The following is a 5,391-nucleotide window of genomic DNA, read 5'->3' on the forward strand; positions in this document are numbered from 1 at the left end:
ATCTCGCAATTGCGAGATTGTCGCTGCCCGCCACATCTACGTGTTCGCAAGTGTTTACTCCCGCAAAATTGTATAGTATTCTAGTTGGCAAGTGCGACCAAGCAAAAAATCCGCTTCGCACGGATTTTACGAATTTTCGGCAAGTTCGCGAGAGTTCGCGGATTGCGAATTTGCCGAAAATCCGCAAAATCCGCGAGCGGAACGGATTTTACGCTCATGCTTATTACGGGTTAAAACTAATCTGCAGCGCTACCCAGCCTGCTCAGGCAATGACTATGGCGATCAGACCGGCCACCGGCACACAGTGCATTTACTAGGTGTTCCGCTCCCAGGACAGCGTGACCGATCCGCCATGCATAGTGGTAATCTAACGTGCATTGAGAATTACCTTATTAATTATATACATGTACCGAGTATGTGAATGCAAAGGTGTTTAAACGCTATACATGAGCGCCAGTTACATTACATAATCAGCACGTCATTCTATCCCTATATTTACTACCAAAGGAGCACTACCTGCAACAAGCCCATCTACTGGCTAATCATTGCTTTTTTTTTTTTGCATAAGATTAATGAAGCCACATTTGTAGCTCAGTTGCATAGCCAAACAAGCTGGCTGCCCCCATTTATAGCTGCCCAAGTTTCCAATTGCTATATGTGACATTTTCATCATTTCGGTGCAACTGTGAGTGACATTCAAAAGACCATGAATTACATTTAAAAAAAAAAAATTAAGCAAAATCAACAATGATACAGTACATCCAACCTACCCATGCCAGCTACCCCCTGCAAGTTTCAGAGCAAGGCAGTTGACAGAAACCGATGAAGGGGTATTCAGTGCTGAAATGTGTTGTGGAGTTCATCAACACTATCGGAAACTTTCTACGAACATAGGTCTATTGAAGATAGCAAGATGGAGGGGAGGCTTGTCCGGTTGTAGCCGCTGGCGAAAAGTATTTCTGATCACGCTACAAACCCAACCACGAGGGAAACGTCCCTGCAGGCAGCATGGGCTCCCCGGGCAAGAGGACTGTCCGCCGAACAATAACATGATTGTGGGCCGGGAGCATCGCCACCCGTGGTGTGTGGGTTTAGAGCAGCCCGATTGCTATGTGCCACGCTCTCTCCCTTCCCCCATTACTGCAGATGTCGCCCAGCTGGGGGCACCTGCCAATGTCCGACTGTTCTAAGCCCCAGGCCACTTGGTGGGCCGAATTCAATTCCATTACTGAGGGCCCCTCTCCCCACCTGGCAGGGCTTGTGCGGCAGCTGCGACTCGAACTCGAGCACGAGGGAGCCGCACCAGAACCCTCAATCACCCTCACAGTGTGTGCAATGAGGAGTATTCGCATGACAACACCGCGGACAGAGTAAGAACGAAAGCACCCATATCACTAGACATGCCTGTTCAATGCACCCAAACGACGAAGGGCATCTAATATGTGCCCCATAGACCGCGAATACCGATGCACAACCCAAACTGCCAATTGAACAGTGTCCGGTCCCATAAACCGTATGCGTATGTCCATGCGCGGTGCTGGTTCACATCTTACCACACTTTTGGGGCCCGCTCTGGCAGCAGGGTGGCCCATGTGCTCCACCGGGCAGGCTGCGAACACTCGGACCCTCCTGGCACTATGAATTCTGGCCTGTGCCCAATCCGGAGCCATAATTCTGAAACACAGCCGAGGCATAGACCAGATCCCAGCTTCTGAGACCTGTCCCCCCACCGGACCTGATCCGCACAACCACAACAACGCACGTGGGCTTGTAGCAAAGTGTGCTGGACTAAGGCACCCTTTCTATAAAAGACAAATCAAATGGTTGCATCACCGCTGACACTGCTTAGAGCCCCTGACAGTCACAACCGGCCTAACTCAGCTGTGACTGGGAGAGGAGGTGCCCAAACCCCCAATGGGGCGTGCTCATACACCCTCAGTTGGCTACCAACTTTAGATGTATGGTCTCCCCTTAGCCTCCAGCCCCAACTAAGTGCCACTACAAGGCGGTACCCGCGGTCGGGCCATGCGCACACATGCACAGAGGAGGTCAATTGCTGACAGCCTCGCAGGTCGTTCTGGTACCAAAATCCGCCTTCCGGCAATGATGCAACAGTCCCACTTCCTCGTGCTGGCCCTCCATCCACCAGCTCGACGTGCAGTCCGCAATTGCCCCAGATGATCTTGGGGGGGGGCATCTGTGGCAGCTTCATACCAGTAGTTCTAAAACATTGGTTTCAAAGTATCAGGCTACATTTTGTTTATTACACCTGTAGCTTTTCCCTTATGACGCTCAAGACTACAAGCCATTAATACCACGAATAAGAAGGGCACCCTCCTTTAAGGCTTCAACATCCGCCTAGATGTTGACTATTGTAATCGGAAGTCAATAACGGTCTGACTGATGTCGCAGGAAAGGCGGGAAAAGGGCAACCGTAGCGATTACCCTAAACATCCTAAGCAGATCTGCCACGCATTAGCCCCCACATCCCTACCTAGATCCCACGGCTCACTCTGCATTGGCATTCCGATATAGGGAGCCTTCTCTCCCAGGCTGTGCAGGGAGCTGGGGGCCCAAAACGGCAGCACTCATCTGCCCTACCGAGGTGCTGCACTAATGCCTCCCTGTCGGAGCTTTCATCGTCACAACGCTACAATTGTCCCTGTGCCGGGTTGGCCCCGCCCACTCGAGTCGCTCGCTGCCATGGCCCCTGTGAAGGGGGGCGGGCGGGGCCTCCGGGCCCGGTGGTGCGGGGCAGTGCATGCTCATGATTTCCTCCCCCGGGGCAGCGTGGGGCACGGGGAAAACAACAGTGTAAAGTCTTTAAAAGCCTTGTGCTTTCCTACTTTCTGAAAAAGGTGTACTCCTACGTGGATGGAACTTACTGCCTTGGTGTTGTTAGCACTCCGCTGTAACCAATGGAGATAACCGACCAACGCGGGGGTACGGTAGATCTGGGCGACAGCCCCGGCCACGCGGCTACGCCCCTTCCCTGGGGACATGGTGACCAGACACATCAGGTGCAGTGCAACCCGCAGGCTTAAACTGGCCGACAGTTCTTCGTATCGTTGGGGGCCCCGGGAAATGATTAAGCCCGCCGACGACTCTGGGGGAAAACCGGGTACCCTGGGCGTATGTTTGTACCTCGATGCGCCAGGTCCCCCTTCTCCCGGGCTCGGGTCTATCCCGTCACCCACCGTCAGGCCGAGCGTGGCACCAGCCTTGGCTAAAACACGTCCCCAGTATGTGCAATGAGGGGGAGGGGGCGCACAACGCCCCCCCTCCTCCCCGGGGCACTAAAAGCGGCACCAGCTACTCGCTTGGGTGCCCCCAGCATGGCGGACCATCACTGGATGGGACACCACGCCACCTGGGGGAAGACCGCGCTGTATGCGGAACCCCAGGACTGCCCTCGCAAGGCACGGCGAAAGAGTCGTGGTGCCTGCAGTCCCCCTTCCTCCCGCACGGTGTTAGGGAAGATCTGGGACGCCGGAGGACTGCCAGGAGCACAGTTTGGCTCCGGGCCCAGTTGAGCGATACCCGCGTGGTGGAGCACGGTGCGCCGCTGGTCCAACCTCCCCCCGGCAGTAATCAATCTCCCCCCCCTAGTATTCAATCTCCCCTGTTCAGTGATCAATGAAGATTCCCACCCTCGGGCTGGGGCCCTGCACCCGGACGTACACAGGCGGGGGCAGCATGCATACCCCCCGGGGGCAGCGAGGTCTGTAACGCACGGGGGACGGGACAGGGACTGCCCCTGCGGGAAGCCGTCAGCGGTATGGGGGGGATATCAGGCGCTACCTTTCTATCTTGGTAGCCTGTCGGCTCCCCCTCCCCCGAAACTCGCAAAGTTAGGGAGTCTGTGTGGGCCCCCGAGGGAAAGGATAACCCCGCAGGACGGAGCACTATGCGCGGCTGCCCCAAGCAGGAGGCAGGCACGGGCGGAAGGCGAGGCACCGAGGTGGAGCGCCCTCGTGTAGAGCTGGTTGTCCCCGCTTCCCGAGCGGGAGCAGCCCTTCACCCCGAGCCAAGCACCCCCGGACAGCACACGGGCAATACACAATCAGTCCACATGGACCCCCTCTGGAGCTCCGTCGAGCTCTCGAAGCTCCAGCGGACAGCTCATGAGGGCCAATGCGCCCATCATTTAAATTCACTTTTGCCATGAATTTCAACACCCGTGATCGTGTAAATACAATTACCATGGATTGTGCATATTTCCTGAAAAATTTGCAGTTCCTGCCACTTATAAACCCCAACCACATAAGGACTCAAGCCTTGATCCTTCTAGACCGAGGACGGATGCCTCATCCATTAGACCACGAAATCACCATCAGTATCGTAAGCGGTGAGGGGGTTCTGTAAATTCACAACAGCTCCCTTCCACGAGCGTATTAAGTTCTGCAGGGCCAGGAAGAGGCCCCATAGCTCTTTGCTCGGGGCAAGCCTCACTAAAACAGATTACAATGCCCACACAGATATGCCCCCGCACTCATCAAAACACCGACGCCAGACCCAGGACACACAGCATGTCCCACTGGGGCAAGTATCCATGCCCCAACACCTTCGCATTGCTGTGCATCAACATTAACCCGTGAGCCACCAAAGGACACTGGGAGGGCCCCAGTGAACCTGGACTTACCGAAAAATCACCGACACAGCTCTACAAACGGCGCGACGCGGCACAACAAAGGACACCCAATGGCTGCAGACGGCGTGTTCCCACGAGGCAGCGGCCGCGCGTGTCCGGTGCGACGACAAAGAGGTCATCAGCCTGGTGAGGGGGACATATATACCCCTCACCCCGCCTCGCGCACCGGACATGACGCGGCACTGCCCGCGCCGAGGCGGGGACTCCCCGAGAGTCCCTGCCCCTTTGGGAAGAAAGGGGGGTGTGGAATGCCCAATGGCACTAAAGGGGCTGCCCTCTTGAGTGGCCTCCTGCGGTGGCCTCGGGCAGCCACAGATACCTGATGAACATTCAGAGGAATTCCATCTGGAAGAGTAAACTTTTAATGGAAGAATTCCTAGTCACAGGATAAGGATACAGTGCCTTACTCTATGTTCAAGCTGAAACTTTAAGTAATGCTCAGGAGTTTTATAGACTATAGTGTCCTCATATTTTCTGTAATGTTTTGTGTGAGTACAATACCCCTTGTCTGTATCGAAACGTATTCTTGGCATCATATGGTTTAAAAAGAGCTTCAAATGTGCTGGGGACCAATCCTGCAAAAGTGCTATAGTGCATTGTGATGCCTCTAGGTCTGCTTTAAGATTCCTATTGAAAGTATCCGGTGCTGATTCTTCTCTAAAAGTCTCTAATTTTAATATGTGTCTTAGAGAGCCGGGATCCACGTGTAAAAGATTAAAAAGCACACCATATAATATTAG

Source organism: Lissotriton helveticus, chromosome 5_1, assembly GCF_964261635.1.
Source record: "Lissotriton helveticus chromosome 5_1, aLisHel1.1, whole genome shotgun sequence".
Lineage (NCBI taxonomy): Eukaryota > Metazoa > Chordata > Amphibia > Caudata > Salamandridae > Lissotriton > Lissotriton helveticus.